Here is a 13,866-nt window from a genome sequence, read left to right on the forward strand (position 1 = left end):
CAGAAGCCTTTTTCTCTTGCTGTAAAACACAAGGGATGCATTCTTCACATTTTTAGTATGGCAAACATGCCTCTTACCACTCCATATTTCCTGAACATGCATCTAATAGTGTTTGTATGCTAAAATGAAATCTCCTTCCCGGGAACTTTTCAGTATTAAACATCTTTCCTGTTACAATTATCATTAGCTTACTGTCTACACGATGTTTCTGGTATTCTTTGCACGTTAAAGAGCAGATATGCACAGGTCTGTAACATGTATTTATTGCAGTGGTAAAAATGTACAAAGAGTGGGTGCTCTGTGGATCACAACCTTATTTTACTTTCTGTTCAGTAAGCCAGATATAACTCCAATCTGAGCAAGAGGAGAAAGTAAGGAGTGGATCAGACAGCTCAAATTATAACATTCACTATGAAGCTAACATGATATCAATAGGGAGGTACTGTTCAAGGTTGCTTAGGACCTCTCTCCTTGGTAGATAGAAATTCTCATCTGGAGTCCCAGTTTTAAGATGCATTTTGCATATTGATTTCATCTACTCTTTGTATTTCATATGTTTTTTTTAAATCAAAATATTCCCAAAATACAAAAGCTTCCAAATGGAAATACCATACATCTCTAAATGTTATCTTATTTTCATCTATCTTTCCAGACTCCTTTGGAGTATGATTTGAGTTATATCAGTATTATACCATTCCAGCTGCATAACTGTTTCACCAAAGACACTGTAATTTCTACTGAGGGATTATGTCTAATGAGATCACCAGAATCACTTCTACCTTTTATAATTTTAAATCAAGTTGCCAATATTTACAGTTTCCGAAGCTTCAATTTTTACTATAGGTACTAAAACTTCAAAAGTGATTACTTAAAGACTGCAAACAATGTTGATGTAGTTGGTACTATAAATTACAAGTGGGCTATGCTAAACCTGTAAGCATAGGTAATAAATCCATAGGTCATAAGAGGTGATCTTGCTTCTTTGAGTGCTAGTCACTTCCTCTAAAAGTTCAGTGTAATCTAAAGACATAACACTACCTACCATGCTGGATATTCTTCAAAGCTGCCTAGGGGCACCAAATTTTATGGGAGATGGTTTACAAAATCCTTAGACATATTTGAAAAGTCTAAACCATTTTTTACTCCTGCAGAGTTCAAATATTCATTATTTCAGTAAGATATTAAGGCTCTGCTCTCCTAAATTTGTAAAGCATCTAACTTAAGCAATCATGCTCACTAGTTGAAAGTACTAAAATTCCCATGTTAAATAATATATACAACATAGAATATGGACCTGTTACCTTCCTGCCTCTAAGTTATATTTCCCCAGACCATCTAAAAGTACTCTTTCTAATACAGCCCCCGAAAGGCATTTTAACAGCTATAATCAAAAAGATGCTTTCTTTAATTAATACATGTACATAATCTCAAAAATGACTTAGTTGCTGCTTTCATTAGTCTAATTTTTTTTCTGGTCATAGTGAACACTGACTATGCAATTTTCCAATTAAAATTACAATTCTGTGACTGTAATTGAAGCTTTATCTACTGCTCCATCAATTCAGTACAGAAAATGATCTGAATGTAACAGCTTGATTACAATTTCCTAAATACCCATCAAGGTTATATAGTCTATTCTAAATATATCTTCACAAACCTATGTAAAGGGAATTTCTTTATTTTTTAAACAAAATGTAAACCAGTTACTCAACAGCACATGTACAATACCTCTCAAAAACAAAACCCATTTTCCATCTTTAGAATTTGTATCTCAGATCAGCCTCTGAAATATACTGTAGAAGTCAGTCCATGTCAAATTTTCCCCCTTTTTTTCTCAGTTGATAATACATTGACAAAAAGGGTAAAATTGCTTAGTTTTCCAAAAACAGAAATTTTATTAATAAATCCATCTTATACCATTTTTTTACTATTTTCCTTATTTTTTCTCCTCAAATTTACTAACACTTGGAAAAATATTCAAACATTTAGATTTTTGACAAAACTGGGAGTTGTTGAGCCCTTGCACTTAGGTCTTTATCATTTGGTGCAATATGTAACAGAGAAACCAGAGTGCAAACAGCTCTTCAAGGCCTATGTCATGTCATAAAGCTGAAATAAGCTCTTTGTTGCTTAGGGTTCTCAGTCCAAAATAACTGTTTATTTATTTTTTATTTTGCACATAAACTTACAAAACCAGGAAAACATCTTTCTCTCCCTGTAACAGCTATAATGTCTTTTTGGGGCTTTCATGAGAAATAACACCTTTAGGTGACCTTGGGAACTGCACTGCAGAGGAAAAAAGCTAATATTTTATATTATTAGTAGTATTAGTGTTTTGATCCTTTCAGCATTCAAGACCTTCTGACAGGCACTGTAAATATATAATTTTTTAAAGAATATGAAAATATGTAAGGAATTAGAAGAAGATAGATTGTGAGAGAAATGTGAATGAAAATAAGGAGTTTTTGAAGAGAATTAGTTAACATGCAAAAATTATGGTTCCTAGTCATGAAGAACAATGTTTTGTAGAAGTTCATTAGTGAAACAGGGCAAGACAGGAGACAGAAATAGAAAAAAAAATGATTATTTTATTTGATGTATCTAAGATACTATATTTACATAAATATGATTTTATCTATACATAGATTTCTCATAAATATGAAAAACATACATGAGAACAGAAAATAGCCAGGATAGTAATAAGTAGAATGGATGAAATTTTGAAAACTGATAAAGAAACATAAGGACACTAGAATAATTTTTTGGCTGAGAGAACCACCTAACAGCAATATTAATTGCAAGCTAGATATGACAAAATTATTATTATTAGTCATTCAGTAAATGAAAAAGATAATATATTCATTAAGTACCCCTGCTTAGTATACTAACCAAGAAAATGAAATGTGAAAAATGAAGTATAAACTAGCTCTGTAGTGACTGAGAAAAATGTCAGGCACTGTCTATTATTAATTCACAAAGAGCCAAGTGGGGAAAGGGAGTGAGACTATGGTTCCAAACTCAGGAAAACGGCGATACTGAAACAAGATACTGTTGAAAAAATGAGACTCCCTGTTGTTTCCAGAGATTCTTCCAGAGTAACTTAAAACTGCTGTCTTACACAAGTCCAAGTTAAATTCTCATCTTTGTGGCAGCAACAGAGCCTGGTTCCTGCTGAGAGAAACTTGTCTCCCTATGAGGTAGTGACTTCATTTCTCAGAAAAAAAAATTGAGAGCATATTTTACATTTTAGGATATTAAAGTAGTGGAAAATCACAGCACTACATGCTGCTAAACTTCAAGCATCATCTACCTTGAATAAATATATTCAATTAAGATAATATTCAAGAGTCCTCAAAATTTGGCTGAGGAAAAGTCTGCTCCTCTGATGTTCCTTTTAATAAATCTCCAAATATGAAAATTCCGGCAGCTTGAAGAACTGTTAATCTGCCCTAGTCAGTAGCTGGTAAGCCTGTATCAGTCCTAAGCAATAATGAAAATGCTGCTATAAAATTCAATGATAAGAAATTTAGTGATAGGAATACAATTAATGGCAGCCAAAATAATCTTATATAACTTAGATTCTAATGTCTAATGAAATAGCAAATTTGGCTAGAAAAGGTAAAAGGGAAGATATTGTATATCCAGACTGTGATAGGCATATGACACAGTGTGACCCAGAACTCTGATTAACACTACACAATATCAACAAATCACATAAGAAATTTATCCAACAGATGGATCTTAAGAGACTATGTGTCGATGCAGAAGGAGCACTGAGTATGTGTTTCTGGTGGAACTCCATAGGAATTAGATTATTGGATATCCAACTTTTATGCAGTGTACTTAGCAGTCATTTAGAAATAAACAGGAATCATGGATAAAACTGATGAATGTTGAACAGATTGGAGCAACTAGTAATAAAGAGGAAGATGTAGAAATGAGGTTGATGGATAATTTCTAAATAAAATGGGAGCACTTACACACAGCTAGATTCAATGGAATCAAATAAGAAGTCAAGTGTTTTGTAACAAGCAGCATTGGAAATTTATGTGGAAGACAGATCTGTACTATAAAAATCAAGATTCCAGAAGGGAAACAAGAGCCATAGTGGACAAATAACTCAATGTCTCCTGTCAGTGAGATAGTGTGGCAAAAAGACTAATAGGAAAAGCAGAAGCGAGACACTGAATTTCTCTCTATTATAAGGTTTAGAGAGGTTCAATATCGGAATGCCATTCACAGTTATGTTCCCACTTTTTGAAGTAATACTGTAAAATTGAACCTTCTGCACAAGATTCAGCAAAGTGTTACAAAAACCCCCTGTGAATGGTGGACTCCTTAAAGCTTTTGCAAAGGAGGTTTAAGTGCTTGTAAGATAAGACTGAGATATGAGCTGATTACAATGTAGCTGTATTACCGTGGGAAGAAAATATCAGAGATCAACAGGTTCTTTAAAAGGTGAAGACATTTGGCTTTGTTATATCCAGAGCCAGTACCTAGAAGCTGAAACTAGCCAAATTCAGATGAGAAACAAGGCAAAATATTTAATAGCTGGCATAGGAATCACAGTTACAGATAGATTCCAAATAGGAATCTTCTTACTAAAAATAAGCTCTTTCTTGGTCCAGTTCCATCTATTTTTTTCCTTTTCTCCCTCATAATTTGCTTGAAATGTTCCATCTGGGCAGATATTAATGTTTTTCCATCCTTATTGAAATAATAGAAAACAAAGTTACCTAAAAAGCCAACTAAAACTGATGTTTAAGGTAAACTGCTGCAACTCAGATATTGGAGTTCATGGTGACAAAATCAACAAGCAGTTTTAAACATACGGAAAGACATCAACATGTAAATTCTGAACAGAATTATGCAAGAAGATTAATACTTAATAGATGATTTAGGATAATAAGAAGATAAAAATATCAGGTTTTTATTATTTCTATTTCTGTTGAATTATAAAACGAAACTGCATTTCTATGGCACTACGAATTGTTTTAAAACTGCGTCAGGAAATCCTCATTTTGAAGCTCCACTGTGCACATTCTGACATTCTCTATCAAACCCACTCTCAAACCTGGTCCATTCCTTAATGTAAACCTTAACCCTAAATGTAGACTGAGCCCTATGCAAGCCCCAGCAAAGTGTTCCACAGCAAAGTTCTCTGCATCTTACACTTTTTTTTCATAATCTCTTTCTACAGCTTCACTCCAGATGCATCTGTTTTTTTCTCTCTCAATCCTAACCTAACTAACCTTAGGGCATCCAAAAGAAAAGTCAAGGTGACAAAAAGTAACTCCTGAGCATTCCTCATAGTTAAACAGACATTTTCATATTTCAAAACATTGCTCATAGATTTAGGGGATTATTTTTGCTATTGCTGCTTTAGATCAACAGCCCTACACATCCTCAGGAAAAATCTGTATTTATTATTGCTCTGCTTAGAGAATAGATCAGGATTTGCAACACACTGTGACAGTCTTTTTCCATTCTTAGAAGTGGCAATCACACAGATCGATCAGCATCATATCTTGTGAATATTTAATCTCAGGTTACAAATCCATACTGAAACATTAACTATGACTTTATGCAGAACAGTAGTCACTAAAAGTGACTCTTGAAAACAATATCATCACATGCCCTAGCATAGCATTTGTTGTCAATCAGACAGATAATCCTTATTCAAGTGTTTACTAGTAAACATACAGAAATCTTTCTCTGTTTTGGAGAAATTATCATAGAATCACAGAATATGCTGAGTTGGAAGCAACCCATCAGGATCATCCAACTCCTGCCTCTGTGCAGGACACCTCAAGAATCACACCATGTACCTGAAAGCATTGTCCAAATGCTTCTTGAACTCAGGTAGGCTTGGTGCTGTGACCACTTCCCTGGGGATCCTGTTTCAGTGTTCAACAACCCTTTGGGTGAAAAACCTTTTCTGATATCTAACCTAAACCTCCCCTAACTCAGCATTATGCCATTTCCTCAAGTCCTGTCACTGGTCATAAGAGTGAAGAGTGCCCTTTGGCTTCCCCTTGAGAGGATGTTGAAGATCACAGAGAAGTCTCCCCCCAGGTTTCCTCTTCTCCAGGCTGAACAGATCAAGTGACCTCAGCTGTTCCTCATAAGGCTTTCCCTCCAGACCCCTCACCACTTTTGCAGCCCTCCTTTGGATGGTCTCTAATAGCTTAATGTCTTTTTTTTATTGTGGAGCCCAAAACTGCACACAGGACTCGAGGTGAGGCCGCCCCAGTGCAGAGCAGAGCAAGACAATCACCTCCCTCGACCAGCTGGTGATGCTTTGCCCGATGCCCCCCAGGACGGAGTTGGCCCTCCTGGCTGCCAGGGCACTGCTGACTCATATTCAACTTGTTGACCAGGACTCCCAGGTCCCTTTCCTCAGTGGTGCTGTACACCCTCTTGTTCTGTAAACACAAACGAGGTTACCCCTTCCCAGGCGCAGATTCTGGCACTTGCCCTCATTAAATTTCATACAATTGGTGATTGCCCAGTCATTTAATTTGTCTGCAAGGTCTCTCTGCCCTCGAGGGAGTCTACAACCTCTCCCAATTTAGTGTCATGGTCAAACTTAGTATTCCTTCAAGTCCTGCATCCAAGTCATTTATCAAGATGTTGAAGAGCACTGGTCCAAGGATGGAGACCTGTGGAACTCCCTGTGGAACAGGTAGCCAGTCTGATGTTACCCCATTCAGTATAGCTCTTTGTGCCTGACTGTGAGCCACTTGCTTACCCATGACATAATACAGTTACTTAGCTGCATGCTGGATGTTTTTTCCAGAAGGATACTGTGAGAAAAGATTGCATGTACTGGCTTTTCCTGACCAGCTAGGTGAGTACCCTGTCATAGAAGGAAATCAGTACTTCCCCCTCATGAAGCCGTGCTGGCTGTGACCGATGACTGTGTTACCCTCCAGGTGCTTTTCAATACCACCTAGAATAACCTTTTCCATGATCTTATGCGGCACTGAAGTGAGACTGACAGGCCTGTATTTTCCAGGGTCCTCCTTCTTGCCCTTCTTGAAAATAAGTACAACAATAGCCAGCTTCCAGTCAGCTGGGACCTCTCTTCTTCTGAGACCTTATCTTCTGAAAAACTTAAGTTCTCTTATATATTTTGGTCTTACCTTTAAACAATAACTCCTCAGAAATCACTGGCAACAGTAAAGATATCAGTGCTTTTTATGAGAGCAAAGTCAGACCAGTATCAGGTAAAGAAGGCTGAAGAATTTTCCAACAAAATTTATCCACATTGAGTCTTTTTACCAAAGTCTTCCAAATTCAGTCTTTAGCTGGAGATGTTATCTTACATTCCATATGTAATTTCTGCTTATAGTGAGTCTATTATCTCAAGAATTTTGTGATGAGAGAAATTAGACTTCTTGGAAACTGAAGCTGCAGAACTCAGATCCTCATCTAATTCATGAATAGAAACCACATGTGTTTCTTTCCTACATATTACTCAATATTAGCAACTTTTCTGTGGTCCAGTGTGCCTTTTCTCTGTGCTTTTGGTTTGAGGTTTTTTCAAGCCTGTGACATGTATGATTTCTGAGGGCTTCAGAATAGGATGCACCTTGAAAACATCAGAATTTTAGAGACACAAAAAGAGCATCTTCCTGTCTTATTTTTATTATGAATTGTATTTGAAAACCACTTTTGAAAATTTGCAGAGAAAAAATTATTACTAGAAGCCCATAATGATTTTTTCATCTGCAAGGATGGTGTTTTATGTTTTTTTCTTTTTTTTTTTTACTTTGCATGTTGTTGAATCCATTCTTCCTAGAAAATGTGTGCTGGCTTTCTCCCATTTAGTGTCTGTTATCCTACATTTTTTGTCCTATGTTTGACATGATGAGCAGCAATTGAATGAGGCATAATTATAAAGGATTCTACGCCTGTTGTTTAAAATAGGATTATTTGCATAACAATGTATCCTGGAGAGGTAGAAACCAAGAACTAGGGCAAACCTGAGCTTAAACAGGCTGCTGTTTGGTGTCAACTTTAGGATGAACTCAATCACTCTTCATGTCTGACACGCATAAAGATCAGAAGTATCATTCACTTGACAGCAATATTTGATGTGGTGAGGACAGAGATGACACAGGATTTAAGAGAGTTTCATAGCTCTGTGGTTGTGGGATTTTGATGGTTGTTGGGATACCATGAAGTGTCTCTGTTGGCACTAGATGACAATACTTAAGCAACTGAGCTGAGCCCTAGATTTCCATTAATTCCATTAATCAGTCACTTACTACACGTGTGGATACTTATCAAAAGGTGCCTACATTTAGGAGTCTTATTTTGGAAATGAATACCAATTCAAATCACTGTTGCAATAAAGTCACCAGTCTGTTTAGATTAAATGTGCAAAAGGTGAAATATTTTTGATACATACACATTTCTTCAATGAGTCCCAAAATGTATGGAGTCAGGGACTGTGAAGTAGACAGAAGATTAACTGTCTGAGCTTTATCCGTAGGTGAAGTCTCATCCAGGTCTTGCAGTCCTGAGACTGAGCTCCTAATAAAAAAGGACACCTCATGGAATATGCCGGCCTAATTTTGTCAAGGCCCAAGTGAGCATTCACAAGTGGATATTTTGGAGGGAAAATCCCTCCCTGTTTAGGAAGAGGTCAGACATGTGATGTAGAAGGTACACCTTGATGTTAGTATTCCCACCAACAAAGAGTAAGTCTTTGCTTCTATAACAGTACTACAATGTTTTAGGGAAATTCTTGTCCCCCTCCTGCTAAAAAAAAATATTCACCCAATTTTCTTCTGAGAAATTACAGACTTAATGCTTTCAGTTTGGCACAACGTTATCAAAAACAGCTTTACAGTGACAGGTTTTAAAGAAATATAACTACATAGCCACCAGTACATACGTGTATTTCATAAAAAGAGTGAAATACATTAAAAACTATTGGGAAATGGAATGTGAAAGAGAATTTCATTTTTATAAATCTCATTCTAAAGTCACTATATAAGAGAAACAAATTTAGTTCTATAGCACAATTGTCTATTTCATGTTTCTTGAAATATCAACTCAGAGTTGTGAATTTGTGAAAATGGCCACTACCTTTGAATCAGTATCATACCCATTAGAAAAACAGCAGAGTGATCAGAATTGTCTACTAACTAAGCTGTCATTATTGAAGAGAATGGTTTGGAAAGCCTTCTAGCAGTTGTAACACTGCAATTGCTGAAAGAAAAGGCTTAAAACATACCATGATTGTTTAAGACTCAGACCTGAATTGGGAGACACACAAGACATCAAGATATCACAGAAATTGTGCTTGAAACTTACAATACAGTGCATTTAATAGTGACTTCTTTAGGCTTAATAATTCTGAAAGAATTATTTAGATGTATAACAGATCAATTAGTAGAAATCTAGCCGAAAATCAAGGTTTACACTGGGAAAATGTACACACATATATTTAAAAAAAAATTCAAATAAATTACAACTACTTTTGTGCATGCAAATTTCAGAATAATTAAACAATGATAATTAACACTTTTGTGAATACTTTTTGCATTAGAACATTTTAGTGTTTGCAAAGCCTCCTTTTTGAAATTTTGTCCTTCTAGAAGAGAACCAAGTCTCAAAATACAGAATGGATTTTAAAGTGAATATTAGAATTCGACAAAACAAGTTTAAATAGCAGTAAAGACAGCATAACAATTTTAGGTAACTGTCCTCAATTCAAGATTCATTGGAAATAAATGTAAATTTTGCATGTAATGCAAATGTAAACTTGTCACTTTTTTTAGCAAGGTCAAAATGAACAGAATCAAATATATATTTTACAGCATTAAAACTAGAAAAGGCAGAAGAAGCTCTGAGTTTTATGTTCAGAGTAGAGAGAAACAAAGGATGCAACATATTAGTTTTTCAGCAAATATTTCTAGTTTAACTACCTAGCACTGTATGCACACAAAAGCAAAATGACTTGGGATGTCAGATTGTGGAAGCAGCATTTCTGAGGAATCATTAGTCAGGTCAGCTGCATTTTTATTAAAATATTAGCTTGAATGCATCTGTGAAAACTATAAAATAAAGTTAATATTCTGGAAGCTCTAAAAAAAACCCACCTAATGTCTAGTTTCTAGTAATTTAAGAATACCAGCATAAGAAACAGATGGCAAAATAGCACAATATCCTTTGGAAAATCTTCCATTACTGTTAAAAGCTACACCTGCTGAAATGTGTGATCTTACTTGAAATGTAGAAAAGCATTAATACGAATATACAGCAGTCTGGTTATATCTCTTAATTGGTATACCCTAGTGGAAACAAACATGCTAATTAAGCGATCATGCTGATTATAAGAGCCTGATAGGAATACACAGTGCTAGGAGATATTAATTTCTGTTTCAGCAATGGCTTTAAACATAATCATAGTAAGATGATTGAAATATTTATATTATAGAGCACAGAATAAGCATGAAGGGAAAAGGATTGAAGTAGAGGTATTTGTGACAAAGAACAAAGTTACAGCTTCAATTTCCTCTCTACAGTATTGTGGACAATACCACTCACTTTGATTTGACTAGGTTTTTCATTTTTCTACTCATTAGACAATGAAATTCATTACATTCAATGTATTTTCTGAACTCATTTGGTTTAACGCTTTACTTCAATCCATGTGCCAATCTAGAAATTGGTTTCAAAGGTCTTGCAACATTAATCTGGAACACTTGGCTCAAATTCATCTTGTGCTCCTTTGGGGGTATGAGATAGCATTCAGTGAAGTTTACCTCCATAATATGCTCCGGTCACACCGAAAACCATTCTTCAGTTTTAGAAGGCTGATACTGTCAGACTCAAAGTAGGTGGTGGGTACAGCCAAATAAGAGGGCATCACAGCTTCCAGATCCCTGGCCATTAAACATAGCAGATTCGGGTAAAAAAATCACAGTTTAAATCCTTGAAACTTTCTGATCTATTTGTGACTCCAAAGAGAGAGAGGTAAAAAGAAAGAAAATTCATTTGAAAGTAGACATTGGGGATAGAAGACAAAGGGCTCTGTGACTTCTGAAGAAAAGGCTTTATTGTGGAATTAAAGACCATTTCCTCTAGTAAAATCTGACAAGGGCTAACAGCAACAAATGTTGCCCTTGACTGAAATGTATACTTTTATTTGAACCATACTGTTGAGGACAACAAGAGCAACATTTATTTGATCCTTACAATGGCAGGGCTGGATATACTGAATAGAAAACAAAAGACTACAAGAAAACACAAATGCTGTCAAAGTACCATATAGCATAAGGAAAAAGGACTGGAACAGAAGATTACTTCACATGATGTGTTAAGAACAGCATTTGGAGATATCTTTTTTCTAGAAGAAAAAGGAAAAAGAGTAAAACGAAACATATCGTTACTACAAATTTTTAATTAAGAGCCTATTAAATCCAATATTTTGTAGGAGGTTGAACCTCCTGAATTAGTACCACAAATTCAGTCTTACACAGAACCAAGAGAAAGAGGAAGTTTCTGCAATATTGTTAACAATTTTAATCACCTGGTATTAAAAAAATTCTATCAGCTAGCACAACATAACATTTCTGATACGTTTTATTCCTTTTTATAAGTAGAGGAAAATAAGGACAGATCTGCTTAACCTTTTCTCTGTTATGTGTCAACAAATAATAAAATAACTGTATTTATATCTAAAATGTCACAAAACATTAGCATATTAGCACATACTGTTGTGGTCATGAGTAATAGAATTGCTCATTATCTGGCATAAAATATACCCTTTTCTTTTTTACAAGTAAAATTAATAGAATAAGGGTGTAAGAATCCTAACACTTTTCTTTCTGGTCCCAGTTCAGTTGCACCCTGAATTTACAGGGCTTTACAACTGTGTGCCTCAACCCTCACCTCAATGCATTCCTGAACTGCAGGAAATCCACTCAGTGCAGCTGGAGCTTTTGAGAATCTGCTCGAAGCTGCTTCTTTAGGATTTCGGGTATAATTTGCTATAAAATGAAATCTGAGTCTTTATATTTATATCTAATTCCTCAGATATTTCTATATAATTTAATGGATGTGGAAATATATGAAAATACAAATAGAATTTTAGTGTTTGGATACCAGGATTGGCATATATAATACATATATATTGTACATATATATGTACAGCATACATGAAATTACAGAGATATGGGATTACTCTCTACTTGAGTAAAAGGGTAAAAAATCTCTGAGCACAAAATAGTTGCTGAATTGCCAGAATTAGAGATACTCTTGGAAGAAAAATACCAAACCAAACAACCGTCCTTGCTGCCCTTGTTCTGTAACTGTATATAATACCTGAAGAACTCCATAGTAGCTCTGAGGTTCCTTTTCTGAACTTCAGGTGTGGCTCTCCCTGTCAATTTTTTTGCAGGTTTTCCATAAAAATTATTCAGAACACTGAGTGATCAGTCCTTTGTCTTTCATAACGTGATCTGTGAATCCTTGACCTTACAGCATATATAGGTATTAATGCACTTGTGCATTTGTCTCTCTCTAAATATGCATATTCACATACACATGGATGTGTCTGTATAGGCATATGAATATATAGGAAGTTGAAGCTCTGAGAAGTTAATGAATATATGATGCCTAAAATTTAGGAGTACTAAGACAAACGGTGCAGGAAAGAAAAAGTTCTACAAGTGCATCGGTGCTAGAGACTTCTGAGTTTCATTCCAGTCCATTGCAATGTAAAATGTCTGACTCTTTCAGCATACCTAAAAGACAGGATTTACAATAAAAGCACCACAGATCTTTGATACATATGTGGGAAGCAGGACAACAGGGCACTTGCTGTAATAAGAAAACCAATTGAAGAGATTCCTTGTACAGTTGAGTGACAGCATTAGAATTTTCAGTGTTCAGATGTAACTAGAAAACAGCTGTGAAGGAAAATCAATTGTTCTTGGTCGTCAGTGCCTTATTTTCCAGAAGTAGAATAAAGAATGCAATATGACATCTTTGAAAAGAGCAAGTAATTGTTTCTCCTTTGTTTATTGTTTTAAGATTTGTCCATTTATTTCTTCTAGCTATCCTTTATTTGCTTCAGGACTACTCTTAAAACTCTTCAATTTTCTGATTTATATTGAAGTCCTGTCTAGCTGTAAAAATCTCTTTCACAGAGTTCTTCAAGGTTATGATTTGTGATTCATAAAGGAAAAGTTGAACAAATGCTTATAAATTAGTCTGTGATGGTTTCATAGCAGAAGTCTTGCTAAATGAAAAAAGCTGAAACCCATTAATGAAATTTCAGACTTATTAATATTAATAAGTATTTGACCCATCAGAAGACTTAAGCCTTCAGATTCTTTGTCCATATCTTTGAAGCGCTTTTGAGGTACACCTGTGTTCTAATATGCTCGTTTTCTTTTTGTTGACATTTCCATGAAAAGTACCATGTCCATCACATGGTCCACTTAACAGATTGTAGAAAGAACCCCTGCAATCCAAATAATGAGATCAAATTTTAATTCTAGCAGGAAAATATGAGTTTTAGGCTATTATCATTTGTATTATATCAGTGTTGTTAATATTGATTTAATCTTACACAGTAACAGAAATTGAAATGCCAGGAATGATAGCTGTGCTGAACTGTTTTGAACATGTAAAATAGTGTGGAGTTCTATCAAATCACCCTCAATTCATTTGTTTATCTTATGCTGCACTGTAAATTTAATCTCTCATTACATGATTTGGATCCTAATTTACAGAGGATTCCAGGCGGGAAAGCAAAGTGTATGTATTTGCAGCAATATTCCCCATGATCCATTATTAGTGTGAGAGAATGTTTGCTCAGAATGAGAAATGCTCATGCAAGCA

The sequence above is a fragment of the Manacus vitellinus genome, unplaced genomic scaffold (genome assembly GCF_001715985.3).
Source record: "Manacus vitellinus isolate BGI_N305 unplaced genomic scaffold, ASM171598v3 scaffold_4_pilon, whole genome shotgun sequence".
Lineage (NCBI taxonomy): Eukaryota > Metazoa > Chordata > Aves > Passeriformes > Pipridae > Manacus > Manacus vitellinus.